The sequence below is a fragment of the Lichenostomus cassidix genome, chromosome 11, assembly GCF_008360975.1.
Source record: "Lichenostomus cassidix isolate B80296 chromosome 11, HeHo_3.0, whole genome shotgun sequence".
Lineage (NCBI taxonomy): Eukaryota > Metazoa > Chordata > Aves > Passeriformes > Meliphagidae > Lichenostomus > Lichenostomus cassidix.
In genome coordinates this window covers 9,770,110-9,782,360 of record NC_139492.1, presented here as the reverse complement: position 1 = coordinate 9,782,360, position 12,251 = coordinate 9,770,110, and the positions used below count along the sequence as shown (strand labels likewise).

General features: G+C 38.6%; 1 long non-coding RNA gene across 2 annotated transcripts in view; it reads right to left on the bottom strand.

Moving 5' to 3' along the window:
• Positions 1-12,251, bottom strand: part of LOC146432284 (uncharacterized) — a 560,777-nt gene that overhangs the window by 250,877 nt on the left and 297,649 nt on the right. For both annotated transcript variants that reach the window (XR_014854530.1, XR_014854528.1), the window contains one exon: positions 8,486-8,552. This is a non-coding gene — a long non-coding RNA (uncharacterized LOC146432284). The remainder of the gene's footprint in view (positions 1-8,485; positions 8,553-12,251) is intronic.

Genomic DNA, 12,251 nt, shown 5'->3' with positions numbered 1-12,251 from the left:
ACCTAAACTTCCTAACACTGTTTTGATTTTTCTTCCACTTAAAAATACCTATAGTGCAACTCAAGAAATTTATAGAAATAAGGCAAAAAAAAAAATATACACTGCTAATGGGCCTACTTACACCTATAATCTAATATAAATAATACCAAACACTGTTATGCATGCTGCTCCATTTTTTTTCCTCCTCAAAATGCATTCTAATTACCACAGCAAAATTGAATTTGCCTGTGCATACATTAAGGTTAACCATGCAGTCAGTAAGGAATGAAGAACTAAGAATCAGTTGTGTAACCAAGAAGGAAATACATATTTAAAATCATGAGCACTATTATAATTACTTTGTCTGAGAAATAACTTAGTTAATTTCTGCTTTAAGATTGAATAACTCTAAAAGATACTAAGCTGCTTTCCATGCTTAATTACGAGCTCAAATTCACTGAAAAATTCCTGAAATGCTGTAGTCAATGGCAGTAAAGTACCTACTCAAATTGTTTTCTAGGATGTCACAGCATCGTTGAGAGAAAAGTGTTATTATTTGAAAACTTTATGGCATGCAGCAGAAAGTTATTGTATTCTTGTATTACAATTTTGCTAATTGACAAATTATCTAAATAATCACAAAAAAACTTAGAAACAATTTACAGGGTACCATAAAAATTAATGAATGTGGCAGAAACACCATTTAGATGGGGAAAAAAAAGGCATTAAATGTGAAAGAAAAAAATTTAAATTAAGAAGGTCCTGAAATTGGAAAGTAACTGCATCAGTTTTGACTAAATGATTCAAATATTCCCTCATCAACATAAGTAATTGGAGTTATAATTCTCATGAAAACCTGCTGCAGAAAGGAAACAGTAGAGAATTTTCCTGTCAATGCATGAACAGTCAATGGTAAAAAGAATAACCATAAAAAAAAAAAAAAAAGCCATTTGCAGCTGGGGAAGAAACAAAATAAATGAAACATCAGAGTAAATGTATGGGAAGAATTGTTACTAAATTGTTAGAAACATACAATGGTTTGGACCACACCTTAAAGATCATCTTGTTCCATCCCCTCTTCCATGGGCAGGGATAACTTCAACTAGGCTCAGAAGCCCCATCCAGCCTTGAACACTTCCAGGATGGAGCATTCACAGCTTCTCTGGGCAACACTTTCCAAGGCCTCACCATCTTCACAGTGACAAATTTCTTCCTAACATCTATCCTAGACCTGCCCTCTGTCAGCATGGAGCCATTCCCTCCTGCCCCATCACTCCATGTCCCTAGGCAAAGTGTCTCTCCAGCACTTTTGGAGCCCCTTCAGGCACTGGAAGGCTATTCCAGGGTCTCCCAGGAGCCCTCTTGTCTCCAGGCTGAACAACTCCAGCTCTCTAAGGCTGTCTCCGCAGGGCAGCGCCATTGCTCTGACCATCTTCGTGCCTCCTCTGGACTGGTTCCAGCAAGTTCATGTCCTTCTCATGCAGGGAGCCCCAGAGCTGGATGCAGCACTCCAGGTGGGTCTCACAAGAGTGGAGCAGAGGGGCAGAATCCCCTCCCTTGACCCGCTGGCCACACTGCTGGGAATGCAACCCGGGATACCGATGAGCTCTCTGGGTTGCCTGCACACATTGCCAGGTCATGGTGAGTTTCTCGTCAATCAAGTAGTTAAGATTGTTATCAGTATTTCCCTTCAAACCTCCATTTTTGGAGAATTTATATTACTTGACTGTTAAAATATGTTTCTGGGCAGAAACAAGGGCGCACTGTGCACAGGCAAATTTTTAAATTAAAAACGGCCTCCAAAATTGCTCCAGCAATTTTCTGCACACAATTGTTTCCATGTGAAAAGATCCACATTTAGTCATGAAAGCAGCACTCAAAAAAAAAAAATTTAAAAAATTATCAACTTAGCATTCAATCTTAAGTAGTACTATGACTCTCAGTTATTACTTCTGTGAATACAAACACTAATACCCAAACTTGAAATTAGAACTATGCCAGAAAGTAAGATTTGGTAGATTTGTCCCTGAATTTGCATGTAATTACATAACAAGTTTGTAAGTGCAGGTTTTGGAGTAAGTTTGAAATCAACCAAGAGATTATTTAATAGAATCTCAAATCAGAAATCATTTTCTTTGCTAACATACAGTTGTGTCCCTTGGCAAATATGCAGAAAGAAGCAGCAAAATGATGAGGCTTTAAGTTTTTAATATATTTTTTCAAATATTTATTTTTATTCCCTAAGTGAATAATGTGATCTAAATCTTATCAACTGACACTGTATCTCTAAATTCATTGTTTTGAATTTACATTTCCAACTATTCTACTTTTTTAACCAGCTCTTTTTTTTGTAGATAAAATCAATATTACAAACCATTTTCTGTGTATTAATAAAGACAATTTAATTGCAAAAAATATCAGCATTTTTAAGCAAGATAAACACTTCTCTTAATCCAAAATGTCAAAGCAATCATCTACATTTTACTAAACCAAAAAGCCTTTTAAAGAACAGCGTGACAGTAGGAACCCATGTCAGTAAATTACAAAGCAAAGCAGAGTCAAGTTGCTAAACTGCTTCTAGCTTCAATGGAGAACACACACCAAGCAGCCAGCATTTCTCATTCCCTCAAATCCTCGGTCTCTGAGCAACACAGGTAAATAGATGAGTTGGAAGTGCCAGATCAGTTACTGATCTTGCTCAGCAATATGTTTCTGACAGTGACAGAATAAGACTCTCAGGAATAAAACGCAAGAAATCTAAATATAAGAAATTATACCCTCCTCCAGAAGGAGTTCCCTACAGCTACATATACTTGTATATATAAAAATACGTGTGTGTCTGTGTATACACACGACTAATTAAAAAAAATTATTCATTTATTAGCTATTTGTTCTAGTATGTGCATTCATTTCAAATACTCATACAAAGACAGTTTCTGTAGCACCATGCCCTCAGACCTTGGGTGAAGTTTTCATTTTCATTTTTGGGATTTCGGACACCAGTTAAGCTGCTCTGCATGTACATGGCCTGAGCACAATCCACAGACGCAGAACCTTTGCACCCTTAATAAAGAATTTGGTTTAGTTTAGAGAAATGGAGGCCTCCTGTATTATTACCCACCATGTGGTGCACAAAACGCCTCTTAGCCAGGCCTGAAGGCTTGGAGCACCAAGGGCTGTAGGCACACAGATGAAAAGACAATGCTGGCCAAAGACTGATTACAATGCAAAGCTATTTGCTACTTGGAATTGAAACAGGGCTCATCATGACAAGCCTGGAAGCAATACTTGTTCACTGATGCCTGAGCCATTTATAAAGTTTGAAAATCACAGTTTTGGAGGTGTTTTCTCTCATTGCTTTTATGTGTGTGTAACTTGTCCTCATTTCTCACAACAGCTCAGCTGACCATGCCACTGCAGTCATCATCTGTTTCTATGTGCATGTATTTTCCTATATAGCCAATTAAGTTATATTCCTATGCACCACTGTTACAACTTTAGAGAATCAGCAGCATATGTTCAAAAACCCAAAATAAAACAAAAGCCTTTTCCCCATCTAAACAGTCTAGGAAAGCAGCCTGGTATTCCTAATTGAAAATTGAAACTTTTAGTCACCACACCTTTTTCTCTCCCACTAACTGTTATTGTATGATCAGTGTTATTTTTGACTGGTTTTGCCTTTTAACTATATCTGAGTTCACAAACTTGAGGACAAGGCTGGTTCCCAAGAGGCTTTTTCTCAAGAACTTATAGTTCTAGTACTAAATCTTTAAAACATGGGATGAAACACAACATACACAGCAATGCTAGAGCTCTTCTGAACTGCATCACCACAGACCTTTTCTCTTTTTTAACACAAATCCCTCCAGTCAGTGGCAAGGTACAGTTCATTCCATTCCCTGTCCCCAGGCTAGCTTGGCTGCTAAGCTCTAGGGCTGTGAAGACTTCCATGGCAGAAGAACAGATGCTGCAAACCAAACTTATGTCTCTGATGATCCCAACTTTATCTGGAGCTGAAGCCTGGCAATTTGCAGAACCCTAAACAGTCCTCAGATAATCTGTCCTCTATGGCCCTTTGGCACCCCAATGCTTGTGGTTTAAGCCTGATTCAGATGGATGATGAGAGATGGAGGGTGAGTGGGACAGGATTTTGCTTTTCAAACCTGAAAAGGAAATTAATTCTCCCAAGTCTAAAAGTCAGGGTCTCCCACCAATCTCTGTGTTTTCTCTTGAGGGACTTTTCTGTTTCCCTGCTCCCAAGATGAAAAGCCACTACTAGGATAGAATCCCAAAGAAAAAAGGAAAAAAAAATTGCTGTGGGGGAACTACAAAAAAAAAAAAAGGTCACCTGGGCCACAAACTTTATTGCCTCTGGCCTCTTATCTCTCCAATAGACCTTACTATTAATATGGCTCTTTGCTCAGTCAGATTCTGGATTAACAGAGAACTCCTTACTAGACAGAACACACAATTTCAAAGAACTCACATTGATTGTATACGTTAGCTCATCCTTACATGAATTTAAATACTTTAAATTATTTGCTGAAAGGAGACTGTAGTTGCTTATATAATTCAGTGGCTGATTAACTACCTAATTTTAGCACCTGCAATAAAAACAGTGTACAAGTCAGTTCATTGTAAGCAGACAGAAGGCTTCTTCCCAAACAACACTCAGACAGAAAAGCAAGAGTTAAATAGTTTTATAAATATTTTCCTACTGCTTCCCTGTGAGAAATGCTCAGAAAAGACTTTTTCTAACCTAGCCATCTAGCACTTGATGCAAATGCTGAAAAAACTGGCCTGCTTTCAGTTCTTTTCATGTGACAAAACGTTTAAGCACTTGGAACCAAAGTTTCACAATTGTACTTTCTAAGCTGACAACAACGGACGTATATGTACAAGTCATTCAAGACTAATACAAAGAACAATATAATTTTATAACCATAGATTAACTATCCACTGGAGGCTGGTTTAGCCAGTCCTGTGGTATGTTCCTTACTTTACACATAGAGCTAGTTCTCTTTAAGAAAATATTGTGGCTGAAAAGGGAATTTTACTTCACTGTCTTAAAACTGGTTTTCTTTTCTTGACTTAGAGATGCCAATAAAGTATAAATATTTTTAAGGAGACTTTTATTATTCAATAATGGCATTGTTTTATTTCTAGTGTGTGCATACTGGGTTGGTTTTTTTCATGTTCTATTATACTCAACCCACACAACTTTTTAAATTATTATTAATGAAGGAATTATGCTTAGAAAGCCAAATATTGAAACTTTGCTATAGCAAGGTAATTTTTTTCAGCACAGAGACAATGCTGTGGCTCAGTAAGCAACTAAATTTGGCGCAGAAATTATAGGAGCTACCTTCTGAGAAGATTTTTAGTGCTCAACTCACAGAGTGGGTTAATTGCATAGACCTCCTCCTCAAGGTTCACAGATACTCCCATTACCCAATGGGACTATTCCTACATATGCACATTTGCAGAATAAACAGGAAAATTTGTATTTAGATACCAGATAGCAATACCCAGCATATCCACAAACACCTGAGCTGAACATACAAAAAAGACCTGCTAATCAGTGCACCAACCCAGAAGTACACAACGGCAGTGTTTTTATAGACATACACAATGCAAGTTCTCTCTCCTTCCCAAAATTCCATCTTATGGATTGAAAGAAGCAAACCCCACCAAATTCTGTGTTTTCCATCAAAGCCACTGTTTTCTGAGTCCATCTATCCCCTGTGGAGCAGTAGAACAGGGGTACAGGATGCTGTGTACTTCTTAATCCCAAATCATCACTGTCCCATCTAGTCCTCACCTCAATAGTACAAAGTGATTAAGTACTGAGGAGATTCTGGCTCTCTTGTGAAATTTTATGAGGTCACAGCGTGACATGATTTTGGTATGAAACATCTCTCCCTTAAAATTCTCCCCTTCCTTAGTACAAACTCAGCCTGTAAGGCTACCACATCTTTAGTGTGAAGTCTGCAAGTATTTCTAATTAATGATCAAGCATAAGAATTTGAATGTATTAATGAAAATTTTACTGTTTTAATTGCACGCGGATATTGCATTATCTAAGCTACTTTCATTACTAAAAAATAGTTTTGAAAAATTCTTACTACACATAAATTTACATCTGTCCATTACCTTACCATGAACATTTAGATTTCCTCTGTAAGAAATACCCAGAGCAGTCAGCATTTTAAAGACAATTACTCAGCTGACAGGCCTCTTGCCTTAATTGCTGTTGGTATTTTTACACACTTTCTTCATCAACTAATTTTTCTTTCCAGTGTTGTCACTGCAATCATTTCTATTCAGCCTGAATGCTTTACATTGCTTAGGCAGATAGATAGCTGTCTTAGACTTCAATTGCTTGGCCATTTTTGGAACTCAGTCCCCTCTAAGATTTTGGTTCCCCACTTTTCAGGGTGATTTCCAGCCAGCCATGGTATTGCTCTGAGGGTAGGTCGCAGTATATCCCAGCGCCTTGGCTTTATTGTAACATGGGAGCAATGGTTTCTCTGACACACTGGCTCATGTCACCTTTTCCTTGGCAGGTCAGGTAGCAATCACAAGTTCAGCAGAGGTACTGTGATTGAAATCACTGGCATCATTTGTGCTTTGGAGTGTCTCTGCTAAGACTCATAGATTAATTCATTGATCAAAGCAAGTCCTCTAACCAAAGTTCCAGAAAGCACTTTTACTAGGGCTTAATTTAAAGTCTGTGGGCAGTTTCATACATTGAAAATTTCTGTTTTCCTGGACTGGAGTCCTTGCCAGCCATTATGAAATTTGAAAGACTTGCTCTAGCAGGGAAGGCCCAGAAAGCCTGCCCGTTTTCCTACACATTTCAAGGAATCAGTATCAGTGTACCATGAACTAACAAAGGAATGAATAGCTTGCTTGGCAATTTTCCTCAGCTTCTAGCAAATAATTTATTATCAACAATTGCCAATAATTCAGCAGAAGGCTTGCCTTTGTTGCCTCTATTTTCCAAAAATGTCTCCTTATTTTAGCAAGTTTGACTGAACAGTGAAGAACATGTTGGTAACATTTTGAAAACTGCCTTTTTCATCTAAAGTGACAAAGACCTTTCCTCCAGGGCAACAGTAGAAAACAGCAAAACCCTGTACCTCAGTTAATAAGTAAGAGCAAAACAACTAAAACCTTGGGATTTAGCACTTTTTCCAATTGTGATTTTCCAGAGTCCCTGTTCATCAGCATTTATTATTTACCTTTTAGCTTCATAGCATTTCCTTGTCACTTGGGACTTGGGTTATTGCTTTGCAAATTGTACATTAATATTGCTTACCTACAAATACTTTAGGTATGATCCCAAGGGCAGTGCTGTATGCATTTTGATGAACATTTGAACTTTTAAAATTCAGTAGCATTTATTTTAACCAGAACTAAAAGACGAAGTTGAATTCCAAGTGTGGTGATTAATTTACATCTACTTAAAGACAGGTTGAAGTAGGGCAAAATTCACTGCTTTGCAGACAACTTGCAATTAAGCTTTTGTTTTGTTTGAAAGCTCCCAACAACAGACCTTATATGCTTGAAAAAGCCAGTCCTGACACATGGCATGAAGAGAAAATACTAGTTTTAACTAGGAAGGAGCAAACCAAAATGTATTTAAAACACATATGCCTGCTCAGAAAATTTTGGACTGCAACAACTTTTGAAGAAACCTGGCAGAGTAGTGTATAAAACAAATAGTTGTTCCCTCTTTGGATATTAGTAAGACATCATGAGAAAATTAGAAGAGCTAAAGTATTCTCAGATGTTTGCAGTGAACACTCCCCAGTTCAGTGTTTGGAAAAGCCAATGTGTAAAATTTCCCATAAACAAAAGGTTTTTTAAAATGTCAGCTCTGGGATATTCTTGGCTGAGATTGCTGGAACAAATAGAAATAGGTTTGTGAACATAAATAGCTGATGTGAAGTGTCCTTGGCAATATCAGTGCTAATAAGCCAAAGATAAAAATAAAGAAAAGAGTAAAATTACAACTCAAAAAGTGACAGAGCTGGGAAACTGGGAGTTCAGACTGCCTGTCCATTTTCCCTCATCCTGTTACAACTTGCTGTGTTAGAACACCTGGTATAAAACCTGTCACCAGACACCAATCCCAGAACCAAACTACATTCTGAATGCTCTCAAACAAACTGTATAAGGATATGTGTGAACCTCCCACCTAGCAGCAATGCTCTTGCAGCCTCAAGTCTTTCACGCAGTAGCTGACTACATGGGTGATAGTGTGCCTTTCACATAAAGGACTTCCTTCAGTTTCTGCTAGGCACAAAAGCTGGTTGAATCTTCTTTATTTCACAAAAAAACCAAAAAAAACCCCCAACTTTACAGATAAATAATCATATTCCAGGAAAGCATAATATTTTATCCCGAAGATAAAATATAAAGCTTCAAAATTCAACTGTGAGCAGCAGTGAGAAGTAGAAGGGAAAAAGCCCAAACTCTAGGACTAAAAGGAGTTTCTTACCTTTCTGTCACGATTTGATTAGCAGCAACAGGTTCCAGGTTTGATTTCTGGCTCTTTTTTCAGAAACCTAGGAAAATTAAACCAAACTGGTTGAGTGTTCAGCGAACGATACTTTCATCTTTGCAGTGAACGAAAACGCCTAACTTCACTGGAGGGACAGAGGTGAAAAGAGTAAAAAATTAAATTCCCTGAACAGCTGGTTTTCCCCTAAATACAGTAATAATTAGTCAAAGCATTACTCATTCACAATCACAATGAAGAATTTGATCCTTCTTGACCAAACCCTCTATTCCCATCTGCTTTAATCTAGAACATTTTGCATTACCAATCTTCAAGCATTAGATTTTAAATGAGATTAGATCAATTACATCACAATGACCACAGTTAGGTACTGAATTACCAAGACTTTCCTGCTTCATTACAAGCATACAATGTCATCAGATTTTTGGGGGAAGTTGTTTTGGGGTACGGGTTGTTTTGGTGGGGGTTTTCTCAGTGTTTTTTTTCTTTTGGTTTTTTTTTGTTTTTGTGGGCTTTTGTTTTGTATTTAATAGCGCCAAATAGGCAAAACAAAATACAAAGTGAAGTTGTTTTAGACCTCTCTCACTACCACTGCCAAAAACATTCCTTCTGACCATCTGTTTTCTGGAAAGGGCTCCTCACATCTTTTGGGCCTTAGCTGTCAGGGTTTTCGGCATTTGAGAAAGAATATGTGCCTGTGCCTGTACATGAGGCCTTTAATTTGGAAACCAGCACAAAAATCTCGGTTTTTAAAAAGGCTTTTTTCTAAAGCTGCCCAGAAAACATTTCAGATCAGTTGCAATCACAGCTAAAGCTGCAGAAGATCAGTGCAAAGCAGCAGAGGAAGCTCCTCAGCTAGGATTAATTACTGACCACTGGTCTGCTTTAAACCATAATCTTTCTACCACTATCTTGAGGGTTCTCCTTTACAGCTCTGTGGGTTCAGCCACCAGAGCACTATGCAGCTGTCTCTAAATCACTCTTTCCCTGGGCTCAGCGCATGAATAGCTATACACAAAACGCGCTAATGTGGGTCCTGTTGGTAGCTCAGCAGATTTTCTCCGTTTTCTCTCTCTGGATGCCCCAATGCTGAGGATCACTCCTGCCAGGAATGGCCTGAGTTCACAAACAGGCATGCCACAAGGCAGTGTAGCAAGACCCGCATTATTATTATGCCTGCCTGATGTGCCAGCACACGCATTGAGCTCCTTCAAAGCGTTTACTCATCTGTTTTACTGCGCCAACTACTCAACCACAGCAGCAATGAGTACCTACCCAGAAGAGTAATCGTCTGCATCATGGCAAAACCCCACACCAGATGCAGAAACAGCTATAAAAGCAGGCAAAACAGGAACCAGAGGTTGGGCTCCTCCTGCCAAGAAGTAACTTGGGTGGATCAGCATGCCCCAAGGCCATTGTGCTTTTATGGACAAACCAGCCTGCTTTTATGAGCTCTTGCTAGCTCTACACAAGGAAACCAAACACAGGATCACAGAATCTTAAAATAACTTAGGCCAAAAGAGATCTCTGGAGCCATCTTGTCCCATCCATGCTCAAAACTGGGCTGACTTGGATCAGGTTAGGGCCACCTACAAGCCTCTACCACACCTTACTCTCTGCTGTGTGAGAGACTCGGATACCAGGCACCACATGCATACGTATCCATGATGAATTTTGGATCACATCAACAACACCCATAAGAAGCCACTAAACACGGGGGGGAAAGAAGAAACTGCAAAGGCAGTAGCATGTTCACAGCAAAATTCAGCCCCCATGCTTCCTTCTAACCTCAGCAGAAATACATAATGTGGGTTCAATGTTTTAATGTTATTAAAAAGCCTACATATCGAAGGAACTCAGTGAGGTCTGTATTGTACATTTTAGCCTTTCTGATACATGTTTAGAGCACCGGAGTTTAGCAGATATGAAAGGAGAAGGGGAAGCATCTGTAAATGCCACACATTTAAAAACAGCCAGCTGGATCCTATTGACAGTGCTCAAAAACATCAGAGTATTTATCATGTCACACTCCCAGGATGGGGCCAAAGCACAGAGTCTGGGTTAGCAGTTGCTGTTTTCATTTACTTGGCTTTAGCTAAGTTAGAAAACATCACTTCAAATGAGGTTTCTCCTCTGGTGAACTTTACATGCTAGTTGGAAAGATGGGAAAGATAAGACAACAAAAAGAACTTCCCCAGCCTCAGCTGGAGATAATGGGTAAGAGAAGACAGCAGCAGAATTTACTTGCTTCCGTAACCATGGCAGATTGAGCATTCTGCTCAGTTTAGTGATTCAATAACACTGTTTTCATATAGTTTAGCCAAAAAGTTTTATCTGCAAGTTCTTCTTCTCCCTAAAAAGCAATGCCACGAATTTACCAAAGCAGAACAAGACAACGATGCTGAACATGTGGATAGTAAACCATTTCTCTAGCAATGACCACATGAAAACTCTTAGAATCCTTCTGCAGCTCATGACTTTTTAGTGGTGCAGATGATCTTGACAGAAGAAGCAAATATTAAGAATCTGATCTGAGTTTTCTATGACATATACAGTAAATGCCAATCCCTTCCAGCTCTTATAGTGTTAATGGCACACTTCAGTAAGTACTTATTTATTCAGCCTATCTCATCTCTTCATATATAAGCACACAGAGATGACAAAAGAATCTTAGATAATTTTCTTAAGTGTACAAAAACATTGTCATCATCACAGTGAAAAACAATAAATAACTATTAATTTTACAGGATAAGCCTATTTTGGGTCCTTATATGGCTCCTTTAACAAAATTCAACAAGGGTTAACAGAATTTCTTCACCTCACAGGGCAAAATTACTTTATTTTGCTTCCCTGACCTTTTTCCTAATGTAAACTGATTAAAATGTCTTTAATAACAATGATAATTTGGTCAAGGATAAGAATAAAAGGTTTTTTTTTTTTCTGAAGGAGATTCTTCTTCGCATAAATGTACACATATTTAGTGTTCATTCTATGAACATTCTCCTATGTAATAGAGAGCCAGAAAATCATCTGTCAGGGGATGATGGATGATGAACTCTGCTACTTAGGCCTCAGGGCCCAGCCCTGCTGCTATACTTGACTTAGCCTTCAGTAGGCACTAAGTGCTCTGTCAGATTCATGCCAAGGGAAAAGCATATGCCTGCAACTCCCAAAAGTGTGGGAACCAGAATAAACAGAGACATTTTTAACGTTACCACACGTTTTAAATCTGCTGTGTCACTTTCCTGTAAGCACTGTCTGTATTTTTGTAATATATACGGTCATTGTGGGTTTGTTGCTCTGCCCATCACTTCTGTTCTTTGTTGTACACTAACCAAGAAAACAAATAAAAAAATAAAAGGAATGCACAGCATACATGACCATTTGGCTGACTACTGCACTCTTAAAGCAATGCAGAATGGAGTTCTTGGGGTTTTCCTTTCTCCCTTCCCCTTGACAATGCTTTTGTTGGTTTATTGCAACAAGGCTTTTCTCACCTCACACAGCTTTATTAATTCAGGGGTTCTTTTAGAGATCTCTTGGGTGTTGTATCACCACACACAGATATGTATGACGGGGCTATAGTTAAAAGCCATCTTCCCTGTTCTTTACACCCCAAAAATTCCATCAGTCATTGAATTATGCTGCCTGGGTTGGATGGACTACAGGACTCTCAAAATCTCAAGCATTTCCATTATGAGCCGAAGGTCCCACAGGTCCAAGGTAAAATGATGGTTTAAAACTG